Here is a 23464-nt window from a genome sequence, read left to right as displayed (position 1 = left end):
AACAGCAGGAGGCAGTTCAAGCTCTCCAAATAAACAGAAGTAAGGTCACAAATGCTTCCTGGCATGGACCTGTACTTACTCATTGCTCCTTAAGGAGAAAAGACCTACTGACAAGAGGACAGATAACCATGTTCAGTGTTTCACACCAGACCATTTTAAAGACGCCTGTCACTTCATTTGTTTTCCTTATCTGCATTTCTAATGTGCTGGTGTATTTCATCTAGGGATATTTTCATACAGAAGTACCAGTGAAAAGCAAGGCGGAGGACCACTTTTTACTATCCAATAGATTTGGAAGGAAAGTACAAGACAGAGAATATTTTTTTTTCTGATGTGAACAGTTGTTTGCATCAAAAATTTTAATTGTTATCAGAACTTCAATGGAGTTGCTGGGAAAGGTAGTTAGATAAAGCCTCAGGTTAATTTCCATCATTACCAAGCACTTTACACCACTGAAAAATTCCAAACATATAAAGAGATGTCAATCTTGTTTTTTAGACAGAAAGAAAAAAAAAAGTGGGTGGGGGTGGCGCTTCAAAGGCTGTCAGTAGACAAGTCAGTCAATTACGGATCTGATTTGGTTTTTAACTCCTTGAGGTAAAAGACAAATGTTCTGTAAGAGTAACCGTTCCCCACATGCCTTAATGAAACAATATTAAAAAACAGTGCTATCATGCTAATACACAGACTGAGGTCAAGAACTACGAAAAGAGTCGAAAAGTCAGAATCAGATTTCTAAATCAAGATGACAAATGGTTAAATGAAATACTTTTTTACTGAGAGAGGGAGGGAAATGCCCTTACTATATACTTAGTGAACTGAGCTAATTATCCAGGAAGGCATTATTGTGTGATGTTTCAAAGCCAGTAACAGAATAGATAGGTTCAAATCCCAGTTCTACTATAACTGTGTAGCTTTGGTTAACTCAATTAACTTCTCTGTACCTCAGTGTTTTTATCTATGAAATGCAGATGATGGTCCCATTGACCTTATAGTATTATTGTGCAGATTTAAATGAATACAGATAAAGCAATAAGTATCTGATGAGTTTTCAGTCAATGTCATAGCCAGTCCATACGCAACAATAACTTCCAAGATTTATAAAATACATATGATGTGACAGAATCCTCCCTGAGAAATTCTGAATGTCTACAGATGAGGTAGGCATTGAATGTCGGTGGACAAAGCACATCATTTTTCTCAAGCTGGGTTGCAAGTTTCTATGGCCCCACAGAATACTCCTGAAGTTACAGACAACTTATTAACACCCTCCATAGCATCCTTTTAAGATGAGAATTTATCTTTTTAACTGTACTCAGTAAAACCAGCAGAAAAGAGCCAGGTGGGAATAACAACCTGGTATTATATAAAGCCACAAGGTTTACCAGTTCTATAGATTCCGCTGCAAGGCACACAAAAGTGGAGTAACTGTAACTTATCTTGAACAGTTGTTTGAATGAGTTACTAGACGAATGGCAACTTTACAGATGAAGCAAAAGAAACCCACGGGAGTGGAAGGCTGTGACCATTTTATTTAGGATGCATAGTAAAACGTAACTAAAGGCACACAGTTAGGTCTTTGGAGAGTTTCCTGAGGTTTGCAAACAAATGTGAGTGTCTATAAAATATGTGCTTCTGAAATACTCTGTGAAATGATGGTTTGAAATTCCAGGGGGAGTGCCTTGCCTGTATACCTATCAAATCCTGGTAATTTGATTGAAAAGAGAATGCCTAGTTGTCTCCATACTCTCGGTCCCCTAAAGATCTTCTTGGCCACTTTTCTATCTATCCTGGGCTTGCCTGCTGACAGAGTATTACATGGCGTCCCTTTGTTCTGAAAGGGCATCCTTTAGTTTCACACTGGTCTCAAGTTCTCCTAGCCAGACAATCCCACACACCTTTCCATCTGGTAAGGATTTCCTGTAGAGTGCTCTTCTCAAACTCGTTTTAAATATGAAAGAGTCACCCTCCATCATTAGTGAGGAATCCCTTTCTTTGCCTGTAATGCTGAAGATTGAATGGAATCCTCCAGTGACAGTGTCTGGGAAGAAGATATTCATGGACTACTACATGACTCAAATAGATAAATTCAATTAGCCCTTCACGGGGAGCCTCAGTTTACTTTACAATGCAGTATTTCAAAGAGTTTTAAAGAAATTCTAATTACTGTGTAAGAAATAAGTCAAATTCCTCTTCTCTCACCGTGAAGGGCTTTTATTACCCACTGCTATAAAACATATATTTCTTTTTTTTTTTCTGTTGCTATCCTAGCAGAGTAGCCTGCATACCAATAGGATCACTAAAATGCCACGAAGCAGAACATATTTATCTGTTAAATTCTATGTACAGTAACCTAACAAATGCCAGAGACAGAAAGATCGCCCTCTGCACAGTAATACTTGTGTGGATGTCTTCTTTATGCTAACAATGACAGGCTTCATGCCTTGTACTGTACTCAAAAATCAGAGTGCATTTTTTTTTCCCAGTAGAAGACTCTGTATCAAAAGGAAAAAGAAATGCACATTTTTAGCAGTGAGATATTTTATGTGGATAATAAATTTTTTTCCCCTTGAACTCCACTAACTACAAGTATCTACCCAGAAGATGAAATCTAGGATTTATGCCATCAGAACTATTCAGTATACCAGGGGATAATTTTTTCTTCTTTTCAGGACTGTCAACTTTGTTTACTGTTTATGTTCAATTCTACCTTATACAAGAGATTAACTAGTCTTGTCATAGCTGCATATCAAAATCTTAGAAAAATAAGCCAATAAATGCAAAATTATATTATTATGGAGTGCTTTCAAAGACACGACATTTATTGAAATCTAAATTATAACTAGCATGTTCTAATTATATTTGTACTAATCAAAGAGATTTTTGAATCTGTAATTTTATGACATTTTAGTGTGTTCTAAAATTGAAATGACTAAGGAATTATTAAAATATTATTACAAGTAACTTCAAGGAAACATATGAAGTAACGTAAGCCCAGGGATTGCTGTCATAAATCAGCAGGTATATCGTCAAACTTGTTAGCTTCTTACATGCATTTTTAATCCAAACAACCATTTGGCTATTGAAATCATTCTTAAATAATGATCTCAAACAGTACTGTACAAGCACAAGGGCTTTTCTTAAGCCTTATTACATGGAACTTTTTTATAATATAATTTCAATTCCAAGACAGTAAATAATAGCATGTATCATGACAGCAACGGAATCCTAACTAATTGTAACACTTCTGCAGAGCCTAGTAACAATTTATGAATTGTGAAAAATAAATCTACTTGACAGGCCTGTTAGCAATCAGGCCTTCAGCTTCTTGCTTTGCAGCAGAATGAAGTAAAATCTATCCATTTTTTGCTGTTGTTAAAAAACATTTCAACAGTTAGTTCTTTTTCACAGAAAATGCTGCAGGAAGGTTCCAGTTTTTTTTTTTTAAATCTTAATATGGTCAAATTTTATATTTGGCTATTATTGGTCAGGATATATGGTAAGTTAAAACATACAGAGGTTATTATTTTTTTTTAAGAGGGAAAACTTGACAGAGAATTGTATTTCTAGATTAAAGAGTGGGCACTCTATAATCTTTCTGGCATTGTAAGACTGAAGCTGGCTGCAGGGAAAATAAACATTATAATACCCAGCACTTAAACAATTGTACCTATACGGTTAAGTAACAAAAGCGTTAGGCACCTGGAATCTCAGCATTTGTGCCTTAGTGCCAGCAACGATATAAAGCATTCAAGTGACATTTGATAATGAGCAGACAGTGGAGGCATTACACACGTCTTTAGAAGAATCAGACTTCCTACCTTGCAAAGACAGATGGAGGTAAGTTCCTTTATAACAAAAAGTTGTAAGTAAAGCCAGGCAGCAGTTGCAGTAAATTGAGTCCTTTCAGTCACTGTGTACATACAGCAGTTCTGCAATAAGGGGAAAAATATAATGGGAGGAGCGGCTGTGAACGAGTGACCTCCTCAAGCTGAGTCCTCTCTGTGAACCAAGCACTGAAAGCCTCTGCTCCTGATTTGCATGGATTATCTCCACTTGAACAGATACAGAGCAGATAGGTTTAAATTGAGCTGGCACAATGGCAAAAAGATGGAAGAGTGAATGAATGAGGGACAGCGCAAGAGAGAGAGAGAGAGAGAAAGAGAAACAGACACGAGACCGGAGAGCGTGGATAAGCTGGTTCTTGCAGAACTGTGTCTCAGAAGAGCTACAGCTCCCTCTTCATGTCACAGTTGTAAGATAAGAAATGTTGTCATTAAGAACTGGTTAATCATTGGGAAAAATACACCCAGATTAGCTGATGCTCCATCTGATCTGATTTGTATGAACATTTTATGATTCTTCCTATTTTCTCATTAGGATTTTAGACAGTATACTGAAAATCTTTTATTAGCTGCTAGGTAAACACATTTGGATAAAACTGAGTTCTGAATGAGATAGATGCTTTGATTTGGATGGCATAGATGTTATTGAAAGAAAATAGACAATTTGTTAAGTGATGTATGTACTTCTAAAGAAAATTGATCCTTGTTAACTTTTAAAGAATTAATAATACGTACTGCAATGTAAATAGAAAATAATACTTACGTATTTATTAAAGATTAATTATCTGAAAGGACTCATGTACCACTGAAAAGAAGTTTTTTTTTTTTTTAAATCTCTTTAGTAGTTTGCTATTTTTTCATATTCTTTCTGGCATTTCAGAAGAAAATAAATCTTGTTTTTGAAAAAAATATAACACATGTATATCTTTAAATATAAAGTATTTTTTTTACTTCTACAGTGAGCATCATAAAATTTTTTCTGGATAGTTATATGTTAGTATTTTTACTTTAAAAATGAGAAATAAGAGGAGGGTATAATTATAACTTTTGCCAACATTTACTCAGTAAGCCCACAGCAGATCTCAGAAGAAAAGAGTGACCCTCTTTTAGTAAGTTTACGTGAAACCTGCCTTCTCTTTGTGTAGAGGTGTCTGCAGATGCCCAAACAGCCAGACAATTAGGTCAATTGAAAAGAAAAATCAGTCAAACGAGCTGGTTGGCTGAATTGATCCTAGCCTTGTGGAAACCAGCATTGACTTGATGTGAACCAAATGACATAGGTTAAATATGTTTCAACAAATGGCATTAAAACTCTCAGCATAAACACATGAGTGATGTTTGCAGAGTAGCAAAGAATCCAGCTAGATTTTCACTGCTGTTGGGACTCTACATCCTGTCAGAAAAGATAGAGCTTAAACACTCCATCTGCAGGAACTCTGACTTGATGGACAGAAGTGATACTTTAAAAGAAATCTAAAGGAAAATGGTAACGCATTTCCTTGGAATTCAGTGACGATCCAGAATTTCTGAAGTAAGCAGACTTAGTGACTATAACAGTGTTTAGGAAACAATTGCTTGAAAGCAAAAGGGTGAAGACAATAGCTATTTTACGTCTGTGACATCCAGTAGTCTGGCTGCTCTCTGAGTAGATGGTTGAGTTCTCAGTTTTTTTTTTTTTTTAATATCAATTTGGAAACAGCTTGTACACAGGTCAGCCTTGTAATACTATTGAGGTCTTAATATTATTTTTCAGGTTGCAAAGTCTTTCAAGTCAGGGACTATATAATATCCCTTAAAACAGCTCTCCAAACACTTTGGATATGTCCTTTACAGATCTTAGATACTTTATACATTTTTTCAGAAAAGATATTAAAAACAAGGGCAAATATTTTACATCTTTTATATGAATTGTTTTATGTAAAATTTAGATTCTGAAATGTTGTCTTCAGTACCCTTGTGAAATAAAAAGGAGTAAACAAATACAATGTTTCTTGCTATCTATAGGCTAGAAATAACAGCACCAGCAGTCCTGGGTTGTATATTGACATGCTAGCATACTTAGGTGCCCCTTCCATATACCATGGGTACTTTCTAGAAAGTCTGTTAAAGGTGTAAGTCAAAATTCTCTGGGCACCAGTGCCGACTTGACTTAGTCATTTGTCAGCTTTGTGACTGTGAGCAAGTTACTTAATTTGTTTGTAAAATGGGGATAACAAAATGACCTAAGCAAGGGCTTAGCATAGCACCTGGGTAAACAATTAATCAGTGCAATCTGTTGTCATAATTATTACAAATCTGTTACCATTGAACTTCAACATCTCTCTCTGAATTGGGAAGTATTATTACAGTGTCTACTGGATGTAAAAAAAAGATGATCTCTTTGTCCCTTCTTGGCTTTTTCTTGACATTGTATGAGGAAGTCTCCTTCCTGGTTCCTGACAACCAGAAGGAATGGTGCCTCTACCTTTTTATAAAAGACAGAAATAGAAAAAAACTGTTCTCAGGAGAGCTAGAGAGTGTTGTGGCAGCAGATCCAAACTTCTGCACAAGAATAGGAAATGGCTCGCGTGGTACAACGTGAAGGGCACCCAGAAGCTCTCTGGTCCAGAAATATCTTTCCATCTGTCCTCTCCTAGTCCCTGAAATGCCACCATTAGGGGTTCATTTTTATGTTTTACTGGCTTTCCATTCTCTTTTTCGATGTGCATACTACTGGCAGAATTAGCATATTGACATGTTTACATGTAGAGTAATAGGAGTTCATATTAGTTTTAATGATTCTACCAGAGATAATTTTTCTAGTATTTAGCTGAAGATTGGCATGCCAAGGAAAATCAGATTTCAGTTAAGGTAGAGAATATTCAGTAGGAGCAGGCAAAACTGTGTGGGATAATATCCTAATGAGAAGGGTGCTATTCCTGTGCTTGGGAGCACTAGGGCCTGCCAATAGGTAAGGACCCTGCAGCAGACCCTCAGAGAGTGATGGTGGAGGTGCTGATCCCCTGGTATACACAGTGAGGAACAAAGTTTCATTCATTCATTTGCTGAAAATGTACCAAGTCTTCTGTTAGCAAGAACCTAGGCTACATATGTGAAAAAAAAACATGGTGTTTGTCCATTCTTTTGGGCAGAAATGATGGAAACAGATATGTAGATAGATCAATTCTAATATTAGACAACTGTACCAAGGAAAAGGGTAGAGAGAAAAGGAGTCCAAAGTACAGGTGATATAAAAATAAGCACTTTACAGATGAGATGATGCTTGAGATGATCCTCGAAGACAGAGTAGGAGCTGTCGGGAAGAGGAAGGAATGAGGAGTAGAGGCTGGGGAGGAGGGCCAGCAGGATAGAGCATGTGGGCTGGGACAATCTGTCACATATTCCCAGAGCACAGAGGCAAGGATGAGTAGAAAATCAGGAGAGATGTCACAGGAATGTTGGGAAAGAAATGGGGAGCAGGTTGAAGGGAAGAGGCAAGGTATAAGCATGACAGGTTTCTTACCTCCAGGGACAAGCCTTGGACCTTTGCTCCTCTTCTACCTTTGTACACTTCACGTATGCATTCATCTGGGCCCCCTAGTCCAGGAACACATAGGCATAACAAGGTTTAAATGACAAGGAGTACTGTCCCTGGTGAGAAAAAGGGATATAGTGCCAATTAGATTAGAAATGTAAGACCTTAGGGAGATATTTCAAAACTACTTGCAAGGGGGTATCACTCCATTCTCTAACCCAAAGCACTGTATGGCATATTCGTATATGAATTAAAATTAATCGTGCTTGGAGACTTTGGGTGTAGCGCATCAGGATGGGAATCACTTCTGGAGCCCTGGAACTCATTTAGCATTTAAAAAAAAAAATACAGCACTTCGAATTCCTTGGTGAGATGGATTACCAGTATTAATGCCATTAATACTAATGATGGTTAATAATTGAGAAAATCATATTTATAAAAACAATAATGATAACAGATAACATGCCTCCTAACTCTAATATAAAATGCTATATTATAAGCTTTCCATTCTCTTCTATTGTTTGAATCTTAGCTATTTGACATATTTATACAGAAAATATTGAAGTTTCTATACTTAACCCAGGAATGACAAATTACTTCTTGTAAATATTATACTTACAGTAAAATTCACTATAAGATAAATGATTACATAGATATTGGACCCAGTAGTGGGAAATAAATTTGAATTCTAATAGGGACTGGTTCAAGCTCAAAAACAATTAATAACTGTCAATTTCCCATAAACACAATGACAAGTAAAACTTCCAAAAAGGGCACCAAGACCACAAATGATTAAGAAATTATGCTGATTAACAGAGTGACTAAATACATTAGGATTCTTCCAAATTACCTTTTGATTATAGGCCTCCTTGCACCATCCCACCACAATGCCACAATAGAGGTGGAAATAGTGGTTTAATTAAGCATTCAGCTCTTTCTCAAATATTTTAAATTACTTGAAGCTTCATAGGAGCCATGAAGTTATGTCCCTTGACTTTGCATTCAAGAAAAACTTTTGATTCTGCAGCAAGAAGTGAAGTTGCATGACAGAGTCAGTTAATAGCCCCTTCAGAATTTACCTTATCAGGCAGTCCTTAAACAATAACCAGCTATTGAGAGCCCAACCCTTTAGAAGACCCTTTCCTTTCTGCCCAGTGTATGATTCCTCTGATGGGCAATTTTTGTGTTGAATTCCCTCTCAATTGGTTAAGACTGTCAGATCTGCACCAAGGTCTAAGGCTTAACATGACCAGATTTGGCCACTTTCATCTTTTGACTTGCACAGACTTGGATGCCTAATAAAACTCTAACACCTGCATCTCTTCTAAGTGTCTGATGTAAACACAAACTTCTAACGATTAACAATGTTGTTTATTCCACACTGAACCAGCTTTGCTTTCTTATTCCTTCCCTTCAGTTAAAAAGAACTGGGCTTGTGTTTTTAATGTCCCTGGGGGGGTCTTAGATAGCCCCCTCATCATATTTTAATTCCAAGATGTCTTAATTCTTGAGAACTATATTCTTTAGATAGCTGAAGTTTCTCCAGGAGCTCTTACTGAATTGCATCTCAGATGACTCCTTTGTTTCCACATCTCTGGTGTACTGACTACAAAACCTAGGCAGACTACCGAACACAGAATTGAATGGTCCAATAGACTTATTAGACTAACTGCAACAGACAGACAAGCGGCACAAACAACATGTTGATGTATTTAGATCAATAAGGCTCTGGAAGATGTTCAGGTTCAGTGCCGAAAGAAATTCACATTAAGGAGGATGTAAAAAATATAAGAGAGTCTAAAAGGAGTATGCTGGTACGTAGTGTGAATTCTTTGTAGTACATTTAGAAACAGAGCAGAATGAATGGAGCTTTAGGAATGAAGTCATTAGTGCAAATGATTGGGCACTGGGATTTTAAATTCAATTTTTATCTCTACCACCAAAACACCTTTAAGTTTCCACTGTCTAAAGAAGAACAACAGCCCAATATATTCTGTTTGTAAAGCACTAGAGGTTTTCCAGACAATGGCATTGTTTCACAATAAAGACGTATCTTTATTAATGAATCCTTTGCATTTTACATATTATTTTGACGATCAGTAGGGAAGAAAATAATTCTCTTTACAACTTTGGTTTCTCAAGGCATTCCTGAAAAGATCCAGGTAATTTATGCAAAGAAGATATTTCCCAGAACTTGGAACCTTAAAAAGAAAAAAAAAAGTGGGTCTACATAACACCTGCTACCACTCAAAAAGTATATACTTAACTTACATAGGAACGCAACTCTTCCAAAGAAAATAAGAATTCATTGTGGTGAGTTAATATAAAGTGACTTGATATCTATTGCCCTTAAAAAGTTATTCAAAGTATTTAAAATGTATGGAAATTTCAAGAAAAAAGTGGTTTTGGCCATGTCTTACTTTGTCCATCTTAATTTTGATATTTCATTTGGAGCAATAGTTTTACACCACCTGGAAATACATGTTATAGATAATGAGTATATAAAGATTCTGATGCATACATCAAGAAAATGGAGGCTCACCAAGAGAGGATGATATTTGTAAACTGAATTGCATTTTTGTTTTTTAATTAATTAATTAATTAATTAACTAACTCACTCATTTCATTTCATTTCTTCTTTTTTTTGTGAGATGGGATCTTGCTATTTTGCCTAGGCTGACCCTGAACTCCTGAGCTCAAGGAATCTTCCTGTCTCAGTCTCCTGAATAGCTGAGATTATAGGCTTGCACCACTGCACCTGGCTTTTTAAAGTTAATGTGTATTGTAAACGTGTATTCAGTGTCTATTGACTGAGGATACAATGATGAAAAAAGAGTCTCATTTCCTTTTTTCTGGGGTCTACTAAGTAGCAGGGAATAAGTAGTTATATTAAGAGATTTGACAGATTGCAGAATTTATAGCAATTCTTCTACTAGAAATGAGTGGAGTCTGTTTCCATATCCTTTGGTTTTGACAGAATTGTATCATCTCTAAACCTAAGCTTCAAGCAGCTTTGCAGCTTCTGTTCTCACTTATGGAAACATTTAACTGCTATGAAAACATTCCCAGGTCGGCCTGTAGAGGTTAAGAGACCACATGGAGAGAGACACCAGTCATCTCAGACTTCTCAGATGAGGCCATCATGAATCATCCAGCTCCTGTTGACCCACTAGCTAACTGTAGATGCATAAGCAATTTTAGCCTAGATCAGCAGACTCTGGCCCAGATCTGAATGGCCAAGCTAATTATCAATCTACAAAATCATGAACTTAGTACATGTTGTGTGTCTTAAGTCACTAACGGTGGGGTTATTTTGCAAAAACTATGACAGGAATAAACTCAGGGCACAGAGTACAGAGATAAGTTAATCCAATCTATTGATGTCAGGGAAAGCTGCCAGAAGCAAATAACATCCAACCGGAGATGGACAGAAGAAGAGTGGCAGATAGATAATGACCTTGACCTCTCTGATGAAAAGGGTTTTACAGGAAAGGAGTCATTTCTACCATACATATCAGAAAGAACTACAGATATTCTCAAAGCCTTGCATTCACCCTTGACTCTACTTTTACATCTCACATAAAATCCTCTGTAAATTCTGTTATCTTTACCTTCAAATTCTATCTAGAATCTAGCCATTTCTCCACGCCTGCACTACTACTGCTCAGGTACAAGCCACATACACACCTGAATTATTTCCTTGTGTCCTGTGGTCCCTGGGATTCTGCTGTGCAGTCTCCCTGCTTCGCTAAAGCCCATTTTTACTGTGGGAACTAGAATCTAGAATGAGCCTACTAAGTTGCAAGTCAGATCTTGCCACTCCTCCCCCTGAAACTTCTGAGGTGGTTGACTGGTGACCCCACCAAAGATGTCCTCACCCCCTGAGACTTGTGAATGAAGCCTGTGAATGAAAAAAAAAAAAAAAGAGGTTATTTGAAGATACAATTAAGGATTTCCAGATGAGATCATCCTTCATCATTTAGTGACAAGGGTCCTTGTGAGAAACACAAGAGGGAAAGACAATGAAGAAAAGCCCCTCAGAACACAGAGGCAGAGACTGCATTGACTAGTACCAGACCATGAAGTAGGAGGAGCCACTGGAAGCCAGCCGAGGTGCAGACACGTTTTCCCTTAGAGCTTCTGAGAGGCTCATAGCCCTGCTTGAACCTTGCTTTAGACTTTGCCCTCTAGAACAGTAGGAGAATACATTTTTATTGTTTTAAACTACTAGGTTTGTGGCAATTTGTTATGGAAGCCCCAGGAAACTGACATCTGTTCCAAAGACTTTCCAATCCATTCATATTAAAACAACTGCCAAAGCCCTTACTTTGACCTAGGACCTCCTACCATGACTTCTCCCCCATCTCCTAGACTCCTTCTCCTCCTTCACTTGAACCTCTCAGGCCTTCTCCTGGTTCCTCCAGTATGCTAGGTTAAGAGACCATATGGAGAGAGACACCAGTCATCTCAGACTTCTCAGATGAGACCCTCTGAGAAGACTTTTGTCCTCTAGAAGAGTAGGAGAATACATTTTTATTGTTTTAAACTACTAGGTTTGTGGCACTTGTGTTTACTATTGTCTCTGCCTCGTGTTACCTTCCTGTAGGTATCAAAACTGCTTGACTTTTTCAGGAGTTTCTCAAAATGTCTTCCAGGTAGTGAAGACCTCCCTGATCACTCCATTAAAATCCCAATACTCTCCGTTCCCCCGCAAGAATCTGCAACACTTACCACTTCTGATCTCAAACATGTTCCACTCATTTGTTTGTTAACTGTGTTCCCAGCTACAATGTGAGCTCTATGAAAAAGAGGCTTTCTACTTTTCCTTATTGCTTTATGCCCAGCATTTAGAATAGATGCCCAGTAAATAATTGTTCAATTTAATAAATGATAGGTCTATGGTTTAAGGAAAGCATTTATATAGGGAATCTGGAAGCTCTTTACTTCCTCTACTTCTGGGAAACGTTTCCAAATCTCTCTGGAATTCCCATTAGCTACTGAACAGAATCCATATTGCTAATTCTGTCGAGTAGAAGACGGAGAGGCCCTAATTTTACAGGACAAAGACATTCTTCTGTTATGGCAAGAAGATCACATACACTGTGTACTTTGAAGCCCCTTGGTTTTCACTTGTCACTTTGCATTTGGCTTCATACTAGGCTTCAGAACTGAGTGAAATAGTAATGAGGGAATAGCAGAAGCACTAGCAACAGGTGATGCAAGTTGAAATCTTGGGGCCTTTTAGGTTTGCAGGCAACAGGATCAAAAGTGGGTATCCATGTAAAGCAGTCTTGGGATGAGGGACAGAGAACATGTGTCCTTTGCTGATTTTCTTTGATGGGATTTCAAAGAATTTAGGGCATATTCTTACAAATTGGTAGCTCCAAGCATCCATTATATATATGCTTGGTGATATAAACACACAGAGTTAGCTCTAGTCCTGGCAGGTCATGCTTCCTCTGTAGGGGATTATGAACTCAAATGCTAACATCAAAGGCATTTACCAATTAAAATGTGTATATTTACCTACCTATATGTGTATATGTGTATGTATACATATTATTTCTTTCTCCTTATTGTATAAGACAATATTAAAAAAAAGCATCACATAACATTTTTTTTTTTGCCCCATCCCTAGTTCTCAAGAGGAAAATGAATAAAGCTGAAAGCTTTGGAAGCTCCTGTCATCACATCTGTGTTATTTGACTTTAGTAATTTTGCTTTCCTGATGCAACTCCAGAGAAGTCTGCATAGCAACAAAAAAGTGGGACGATCCCTTCATCCTTTGAAAAGCAAGAGGAAAGCAGAAATGAAAATATAAGCAATCAGAAAGAACATAGATGAGAGGCTATATTCCAGAAGTGGAGTTAGTTCAACGAAACCGATGTCTAACACAGTCAAGGAGTTAACAGTGTTGTGGTATTTTAATTAGAGTCAGAGTTTGGGTTTGATTCAGATAAAAATCCTCAACTGCTTATCCCCAGCATACCAGGGCTGCCCAAACATCTTGGTTTGCAAAATTAGGCTGGGAATTGCGCCCAAACAGGATTTCTGAAAAGATTCTTGGGACTTTCTTCTTTGACTAATGTTTGAAATTCTGCAAAGATTGCAAGAACAGCCTTTTCTTTTCTTCTTCTTCTTTTTTTTCTTTAATGTTTTGGCTAGAAGATAGGGTGAAATAACATAACTTATGTTATTTCACCCTATGCTTATGTATACTTGGAATGAAAAGTTACCTACACCATTAAGCAGATTGAATAAAATTATTATTTGTTTTTAAAAGACATATACTATAGATAAGCACATTATAATATGTTTCATTTTGATGAAAAAGGATAAATGGATGTATAGACAGATACATGTATACATGTATGGAAATTTCAGTAAATCTGGAAATTGGTTATATGTGGAAATATAAGAAATTCAGTGGTCAATGAGAATTAAAAAACACATTGCAACATTCAAAATATCCTCTGATGATATTATTTTAGTGCTTTGCAGTGAATACAGGGTAGCATGCTATATTTTTGCATCTAGCAGAAGGTAGTCAGTGTAGGGAATTTTTACATATCTAAGTAAAATAAATTGGAAATATATGCAAATTAGTTACTTAATTTCAAAGTAAAGTGGTTTGAGAGAGAGAGAGAGAGAGAGAGAGAGAGAGAGAGAGAAGTGTATTTATTTTACTCAATAACCATGTATTGAGCACTTTGATATTTAGGATGCAGTGGACAAAGCAGACCCCATGGAGGTTGCAGTTAAAGCATCTGATGGGGGAAGCAGACATCAAACAAGTAGATAGCAGCCATCTCACTGTCTTGCTGTCTGTCTTCAATTATCCTCTAGTTAACTGCAGCCTTCTATCTATCATCATCCTCTATTTTATTATAAGTTGAAGTACTTGTTGTTAAGGATTTAAATTAGGTACTCTGATAGAAATGAGTGGGGGACCAGAGTGTTACCAAGAGGAGTTAAGGGAGATCTACGATTTAAGCAGAAGCCCAAAGACAAAGTCACCCATGAAGGATAGAGAACACTGAAGGAAGGAGAGGCATCATATATGATGTCTTGGTATAGAAACTACGCGGCACATTTAGGTTCCAACAGAGGGTGAGACTGGAACTTAGCGAGGATGAGAGTGGCAAGAAGTATAACTGGAGAGGTAAGAAAATAGGGCAGTCCAGGCACACAGCATGGTGAGGATTCCGGCTTTCCTTTATAATATGAAGAATTGAGATGTTGCTTCAGGATGGAATGGCTTCATCTAGTTTCCACTTTGAGATCACTCTTGGTGGCTGTGGTAGCTGGCCTGGAGCAAGGCAGAGTGGAGATAGGGAAACAAAGGGAGGAGGCCATTGCCATTACATGACGGAGCACAGACATGGCTTGAAATAGGGTGGCAGGAATGAAAACAGATTGGAGCAGACAGATTCAAAATAAAACTTGGAGGTAGAAAAATAGAAAAGGACTTGCTGATGGAGAATGAGGGAAGAAGAAAACTCCAGAATGACTTCTACATTTTCAGCTTTAGCAGTGGCTAGATGTCAAGGCCCTTTTAGAGTTGGAAACGACTTGGGGCCTAGAGCTAGACTGGAAGGAAAGGAAGACTTTTGGATGTATTAAGTTTTCAAGATCCATGATACTTCTAAGTAGAGATGTAAATAACATCAGCTGGTGGATATATGAATTAAGTGGTCAGAGAAGAGGCCTAGCCTAGTGCTATAAATGAGGAAATGTAATTAGAATGAGTACCTCTTTGCTTAAACACCCTCAGTGGATTTTTCACTGCGATAGCATGCAGTGTGAGGTCTTTAAGATGCCATTGAAGTCCTTCTACCATCTTACCCTTACCTTATAGAATTAGTGATATGTGAAATTATCTTTCTGGATTCCAATATGAATTAAAATATGAAGCAATAAGCAAAATACGAGGTGCTCAGTTCTGCATATGATTTTCTCCTTCAGCAAGATAGTATCCTCTGTGCATTTACACTTTATTTTTACCTCAGTAAAAACGCTTAATGGACTACATCATCATTTATCCTATTTATAGTTCTGTTTACTTTACTGGAACATGCCATTCATCAAGGACAGAATTGTTCTTATTAATCTCATGATACCCAGGCCTAATACTCAGGGCCCAGAGTGCTTGACACATAGTACATGTTTAATAAATCTAACTGGTAATGCATATTAAACAGAGAAAATAAGAATTAAATTTGTTTGGGAAGCCTTATAGACTCTATGAACTCAAATCTGGAATATTGTTGAGCAGGGATTGGGAGTTTCATATGAGAATAAACCGAATGTCCAGTTATGACACACTTGTTCTGTGGAATGTTAAATTGGGGTGCCTAGTAGGTCCTATGTTTGGTAGTGATAGTTCAGAACTCCCCTGCCATGGTTGACTCAACAAGGCAGATGAAGGAGGGGATACTGTAAGAAACAGAAACCTAAAGTTCTTCGCCACCATCCCCCCAGCCCCAACTCAGCCCTCACACATGCCATTACCAGAGCAAATGGGTACTATTTTCTTTCCACTTCTAAACATATTTAAGCTTTTCCTTTGATATTTCTTTTCCTCTTCAAGTCTATCTTGAAAATGAATTTTCAACTGACTTTATTTCTATAACAATACATTTTGGAGTCAGGGAGTACCTTTAATGATGTATTGTGGCCTGGTTCCTCATTCTCTAGGGATAACCTTGCCTAGGCATGAGTCTTCTTCCAGTACTGCCTGGCTCTTCAGGAGAGAAATTAAAAGGGTCTCTGGGACAAATGTGGTTTCTCATTGGCAACAAGCTCAAGATCTCTGGAGCACTTAGTTTCTTGGGTCTAAACTCTTCTGAATGGCATAGCAAATCCCAGAAGACCAGGAGGTCTTAGAACGGATTTGTAATTCACAGTGTGAACAAAGCCATGTCTGAGGAGACCTGATGGATCAAAGAAAAAAGAAAACATGAAGGGTAGCAACTTGAGCTTCTATTTAAGAGTGTTTCCCCGTTGTGTGGGAATTGTAAGAGCCTGCAATAGAGGATGCAAACTCAAGTGCTGTCAGGGGCTTGGAAGGCAAAGTGAATGGGTAAAGCAGGCCTGGTATTAGACAATGAAATAAGTAGAGTGAGCCATGGCAACAGGAAAGTGTTGGCATGACCTGCCCGACTTAAAAATATACACAGTAATTAATAAACAAAACATGAAAGTGAGCCTTTAGGAATGTGCATCCGATCACGCTCCTATGCTTAGAACCCTCTGATACCTTCCCTACTCTCTCAGAGTGGAATGCAAAGCTCCTGCAGAGCCCATGAGGTCTACTTGCAAGGTTGTTCTCTGAGCATACCTCTTCCACCTTCTCCTGCTTCCAGTCATTCCAGCCCCTTGGTTTCCTCTTTGGTCCTTGAATACAACCATCATATCCCAGTCTCAGGTCTTTATTCTTGTTGCACCCTCTGCATGAAATAATCTTTCTTTAAATAGAACATGCATGCCATCAGTTTTAACAGATATCTCTATAAGTGGAAGCTTGTAACAGATTGCTGTACCTGATAGCACTCCGTCACTCTAGTCCCCTTATTCTGTTGTATCTTTATAATATTTAGTGCAACCATACATTTTAAAATTTCTGAAAACATTTGAAGCAAATATGCAGTATTACTTCATTAGACTCATTTTCTTTATATGTGTGTGTGTATTATTTTATAAGCATAAAAACTTTGTTTAATCCTGATTAGACAATCCAACATATGTGTATACTGAGGGAAATGGACTTTGTAGGATTTTAAATAATAAACACTTTTATTATTATTTTCTTTTAAACATACTTTGTTTAAAAGAATTGTTTTTCCTTGATCTAATATGAATTCTTTTGCATATTTCCTTATAGGTCAGGCTATTTTCTTCATATAACATCATCTCTTTCTACCTAATTTAGTTTACTATCAGAGTTTCATTATCAGTTTTATTTAAATAGCTTCCAGAACCACTCTCTGGCCTGGCTCAGTTGAGTGAGCTGCAATAAGGAGGAGGACCTGGCTGGCTCATTCACCCTTTTCCTGACTTACATTTCATTTCTCATCTCTGCCACCCCATCTCATTGTTTTGTCCTGGGCTCTTCAAGTGCCATTCTAAATTGCAAGAGGTGTTCCCTGTGTATAGTAGATGTACAAATATTAATGATTCTCTTATGGGGAAGTTTTGTGGAATCTTCAGAAATCTTCCATCTGGGGAATGTCTGCTGGACTGTTACTAAGCTCTGAATGCTAAGAATTCCCCATCAGCTTTTGCATGTATAGATACAACTTCATTTTCTTTCTGGATTTCCCTTTATGTCCTTAAATTAATTGAAGATTAGCAGCCCTAGGCATCTCTACTTGCCCTGGAGGAAAGTTCTTTTATTCTTGTCCTAACCACCCTCCTCCTGACCTCAACCTCCGGTAGGAGAGCAACCATCTCTCTCTGAAGGCTGTTCTCTGCCAGCTCCACCAAGCCATGCACTTTCCTTTAGATTGCTATCAAATCCAGAAAACTCATGTCAGGCATTTAGAATAGCATAAAAAATTTCCTTTATTTGGTTCCATCTGAAACTACCTTTAAAAATCCCTTTTTTATGAATTTCTTGACTTACTCTTATATACCTCAAGGTATAGTTACTACAACATTTTAACAATTTTTAAAATGTCCTGCACAGATGTTCTAGTGCCTATTGATCTTAACCTTTGGAAACGTGGACAAAATTCTAAAAAAAAAAAGAGAATATCATATTTACCATTACATTACATGTATATTCAATGTATAATTTATATTAGATTTATATAACATTAGAAAAGTAGCTTTTTTTTTTACACTGGAAAAAGCTCTACAATCTGAAGAAATAGAAAATAGATCCATTAATCCTTAAAAATATGCTATAAAAGTGAACAGAATCACATAAAATATAAATGCATATATATTTAAATGGCATTTACATATTTTATTTATAAAAATGAAACATATAGATTTCATAGTTATTTAACATAAAGAAAGATCAATGGTAATATCTGTTAATATATTTGAAATTCCATTATAGTGAGGGCATTACTCTAAAAGAAAAATACAGCGGAATAAGTTTAAGGCAATTGAGACAAGATTATCTGCAAATCTTTTCAACAATTTGTGTATAATAACACAGAATTTGTGACAACATAAAAGAGAATAAATAATGAGTCTTTATATTTTTACAATAAATAACCTTTTCTTTCCACATCCCTTTAAAAACAAAGAGAAACAATTTTAAGGAGAATGATGATGAAGCATTATGAAAGTAATCGAAAATGAAAAGGAACTATTTCTGTGCCTCATTATACATTTTAAATTTCTGTTCCAGTATCCTAGATTTGCTTAAACAGTTAACTACTGCCAAACGTAGCAGTAGCCAACTCTCTGAAAAAGAAACCCTGATTGTACTGTCTACTTGAGAAACATGGAACAAACAAATGCAGACAAATGCCCAAACAGTATAGGAGCCCTGTCCAGACTGAGACATGCCACTGGGGAAGGACCATTGGAGAACTGGAGCTTCAGCTGAAGTGCAAATCTGATGTTGAATTCCCATTCTCAAACAAAGCCCGGGACAATAAAATCCAGAGCATCAAAATGCACAAATAACATAACCTATGAAATAATGCAGAATTTAAATTCTCCTTTGAATATCACTTCTACATAAGAAAGTAGCATTCTTCTGAAATTTGAGGCTATCTGAGTCATCTTGGTCTTCATCTTTCCCTATTTGATTTGGGTCTTAGAGAAGAAGGATGAGTACAAATCCACCAATGCCTCATTCTTAGAATACGTTTAGTTAGTAGCTCTGCTGTCCACAAATACAGGATATTTATGGGAATGAAGCATTATAATGGGCTGAAGGCATTAGTGACCTTGTTATTTAAGACAGATTTAAAATCTCACTAATGAAAGTGATTCTAGAAGAAAGAAGTAGATGTATATTCAAATATGGTCATTACTAATGATAAATAAACATTATCTGATTTAGTCTTGGGTGTTCCTTATAAATTGAAAAGTAGAAAATCGCTGAAAAAAAGAACCTAAATTTCATATTTACTCACAATCACTAGGTATTGGTGCATTACCTATTCAGAAAATCACAATAACACTGAAGTTAAATCTGAAGTCAAAGTGAATTATCAAACATTGAAAGAACTGTCTGAAGAAATGAAGACAAAGAGTAACTTTTCTTAAATTATCTCAACAGCTCCGTTTTTACTGTGTCCAATACACACATCTAGAGACACGGTAGAAGTTCAGGAGAATCCCAGGACTGAGATGGGCAAATATTTAGACCAAAGGAAATTGTAGCTCAGAAGTTAGTTGAAAGTTCACTCTTAAAGCAATAGGGTGAGGTCACATCTACTTCTTTCCTTCTCTTTTCTTCTGCACCTTCTATGTAGATGTCCAGCTCTATAGCTAAGGAGTCAAGAGGAGTCCAACAGAACTGAGCTTGAGTTCTGTCTCCATTTCACATCTATGATGGGAATAACTTAATCTATCTCTTCAAATTTTAGATTTTTCATCAGTTATACAAGGATAATAATAGTACCTGATAATGATAATCGTGATGTGAGGTTTAAAATAAATAGTGGCCAGGTGCGGTGGCGCATGCCTGTTATCCCAGGGGCTCAGGAGTCTGAGACAGGAGGATTGCAAGTTCAAAGCCAGTCACAGCAAAAGAGAGAAGTTTAGCAACTCAGTGAGACCCTGTCTCTAAGTAAAATACAAAATAGGGCTGGGATGTGGCTCAGTGGTTGGGTGCCCCTGATTTCAATCTGCAGTACCAAAAAAAAAATAACAATAATAAATGAATAAATAACGAATGATGCTGGTTTAGAGTAAGCATTCAACATGTCAGTCTTCATTATTGGTTCTTTTCTGTCACTCATTTTTATTCTTTATCAGCCTCCCAGACATGGGAATTATATAATTTTTAGCCTTAGTTTTCCATAGCTAACTGATTTAGTGTCTTAGATTCTAATTCTACATTCCAAAAAGACAAATTTTGTCGTCTTGGGCCGTAGTCCTAAACCTCTACCACGCGAAGGCCTGCCTGCATTTTCAACAGGTATTGATTCCTGGTAGAATGAGTTCTCCCTGGAGACACAGAGAAAAGATGGAGTCAAGGTCTTCAAATCACATTGTGCAAATTGGGGAAAGCCTGCTTCCTTTAGGGTGCATGTGTAGATAAAAGAGGCAATTATAGAAATCCCTCACAAATTTGATTATATATTTTACTGATACACTATAGATGTAGCTTTGGTATTGACATACCATGGAGGTTAGTTTAGTTCTCTAAATATAGTTTAAGGATTTTCTGAATTTTCAGAAAATTTTCTACTATTGATCACGTATTTTGGATGAGTTCCAACTTTCCTTCCCTCTAATGACACAAGGTAGAGTCTGTATCTAAACATGAGAAATAACTTGTTGTCAACATGACTGAATTGGTCAGTATTGTTTGTCACAGCAGGTCCTCACAATCAATCCAGAAGTGCCACAGTCCTGCAATCAGGATTGATTATTATGAAAGCCAGCTGTGGCTCATCTATTTCATTGCAGATGGCCACAGCCTTTGATTCCATTGAGAAAAGTAATTTGTCACCAAAAACTCAAATGCTGCCTTTACAATATTTTACTTTCAAAGACGTAGGGAGGATAAATGACCATATGGAACTGAATGTGGATTTGTCGAACTTATTACTGAGAATCTTTTCTGTGTTGCAAGTGGTGAAATGAGGGTCATTGGTTCCCAGTTCTAAAGTTTCTTCTCATGAACAAATTTCAGAGAGTTCAACTAGACATAATTTTCAGTCCTTCACTTTGTACACACATGACTTATGCTTCAGTTTGCAGCTTAAGAAATCCGTGTAATTCCCTATGACAAGACAAATGTTGTCACGCCAATCATAATAATATAAAATAATATATGAAGCTTCTAACAAATGGTTTTATTGTTGTACTTATTGCTTCCCAATTTTGATAAGCATTTAAGTTTCCATGAAAAATTACTTTATTCGTTTCAGTAATAAAGAAAGAAATAGATGAAATAGAAGTTTGATTTAAAGTCTCTGTTTTGCTCAAGATAAGCTGGTTAAAAGACATTTGTTGAAGCTACTAGGGATTGTGTTTTTAAAAGCTCATTGCTAATTTGAACCCTATCAAAGGAACACACATATGTGCACCCATTTTCAGTACATATCAGGAAACATGAATAATTGAAGTGCTTTTGTGTTCCAGATTTTCATTAAATATAATTCTAATGCTGGTCCTAGTCTTCAGCCTGTGTCAGGTTTACTTTAGCAAAATGAATTGAAGAAATAATGGATTTAATAAAGCTTTCTATCAGGAAATCCATACAAATGGAGTGAAAAAAATGTTTAAGAAAAATAATGGATTTCTTGGACACCCCTAAGTATATTCTCTTATTATTTTTAAGGGTATATTATTGTGCTCATTCAAAGAGCTGGTCTTCACTACCTAAATGAAATCAGATTGGTAACCAATGTAATGAACTCCCAAAAGAATAAAAAGATATGTTTCCAAAGAAGAATCCAGGAAATCTTGCCTAATAAATTGCTTCAGCTAAAACTTGAAAAAGAAAATAGACAAGAAAATAAATGGTCGTAGATTTTTGTGAAATAAACCAAGTCCATTTACAGCATAGTATTCGATAATTTATAAAGCATTTGTAAGCCACAAGTCACAGTGCTGGATAAAAATATGTATGTTATGTTATTGTACTCACTCTACATTTTACTTTAAAATAGGCCATATTATCAGTTTGGAATTTATGGGTAAGCTGGAATGTAAACCTCTAGGAAAGCTTGAGGAATTCATGTGGTTAAACAACCTTGGATTCAGAGCTTTCTACCACCATGTCCAATCATCAAATAACTAGAAGTTTGCTTAATTGTTTTGTCCTTCACCTACAAAAAAGGGAAAGATGATGTTTATCAGAAACTCCTGTAGCGTATGGAAGAGCAGCAAAGATCAATAGGTTAATATTTATAAACCACAATTCAGGTGATATAATGCCTGCAAATGCATAAAATAAACATTATGCTAATGATAGGCTATTGATCATAAAAAAATTACTTTGCTCCAGGGTAACACCTTTCATTTGTTCTGTAGGCTGTATGTTTGTTAGTATTGGATGGATATTAACTCATAGTAATAATTATCATTTAATAACCCCAAGACTGATATGGAGAGCAGAGGTCTCAGTATGTTTTGTACGGGGATTATTATTATTTTTTATTATTAAGCTTTTGTACCTGAGACATCAAAAACAAGAAAGACCATCGATAATGCTGTCAGATAAAGCTAGGCATTAACTTAGATGGCCAAATATAACCTTCTGTTACAGATATTTCACTTGGAAAAACTGTAAATAAAATTCATTTAAAAAATAATTTATACCCTGCTAATGTTTTTAAGTTTTTCAAAGGATTTTATATTTTCTATATTTATATTTCCTTTGCCACTTACAAATAAAATAAGCATGCACATATATGTACACACACACACACACACACACACACACACATATATATATATAAAGGTCAAAGAAAAATTGCTATTCCTCATTTCAATTAATGGTATTAATATTCTTTTAGTCATCTAGATTCATAACCTCAGTTCAGTCTGTTTTTTCTTTCTTGCTTAATACTTGAATCAATGATCAATTTCATATGATCTAAGACCAAAGTATCTTTTATATACATCTATTTTTTTCTATTTCTTTCCATTCCCATTACCCCTTTGCTTAGGTCTCATTTCTTTTTATTGGTATCATTGTTATAATTATTAAATTGTCCTTTCCATCACTGTCTTTGCCATTCTTAATTCATTTTCACTTAAATAGCCATTTTACTACTATCCTTGCTTAAAACCAAGATTCCTTACTGTACTATAGGTAGTATGGTATACTAAGTATAGTTCAGAAATCCAAATTCCTTTTTAGTTTTGGTCTTAAATGGTGATTTAATGCACTCTTGAAATAGATTGAACTGAGTTTGAATTGTGGTTTATATCCTTGATCTATCTTTATTTATTTTTTTTC

At 36.4% G+C, this 23464-nt stretch overlaps 1 protein-coding gene and 1 long non-coding RNA gene across 39 annotated transcripts in view; one reads left to right on the top strand and one right to left on the bottom strand.

Annotated features, from left to right (window-relative positions):
* Adgrl2 (adhesion G protein-coupled receptor L2) overlaps window positions 1-4166 on the bottom strand; it is a 624560-nt gene extending 620394 nt beyond the window's left edge. For 36 of the 38 annotated variants that reach the window (XM_048814135.1, XM_048814136.1, XM_048814133.1 and 33 more), the window contains exon 1: window positions 3822-4166. The gene's annotated coding sequence lies outside the window, so the exon portion shown is untranslated. The remainder of the gene's footprint in view (window positions 1-3821) is intronic. The other 2 variants (XM_048814139.1, XM_048814134.1) reach the window with 1 other exon arrangement.
* The window catches only part of LOC125620002, a 53760-nt gene continuing 33971 nt past the window's right edge, over window positions 3676-23464 (top strand). Inside the window, exon 1 of the long non-coding RNA XR_007351587.1 lies at window positions 3676-3840. This is a non-coding gene — a long non-coding RNA (uncharacterized LOC125620002). The remainder of the gene's footprint in view (window positions 3841-23464) is intronic.

This window comes from Marmota marmota, unplaced genomic scaffold, assembly GCF_001458135.2.
Source record: "Marmota marmota marmota unplaced genomic scaffold, marMar, whole genome shotgun sequence".
NCBI classification, from domain to species: domain Eukaryota; kingdom Metazoa; phylum Chordata; class Mammalia; order Rodentia; family Sciuridae; genus Marmota; species Marmota marmota.
Note: the sequence above shows the minus strand (reverse complement) of the source record. Positions and strands in the feature narration are given on the sequence as shown.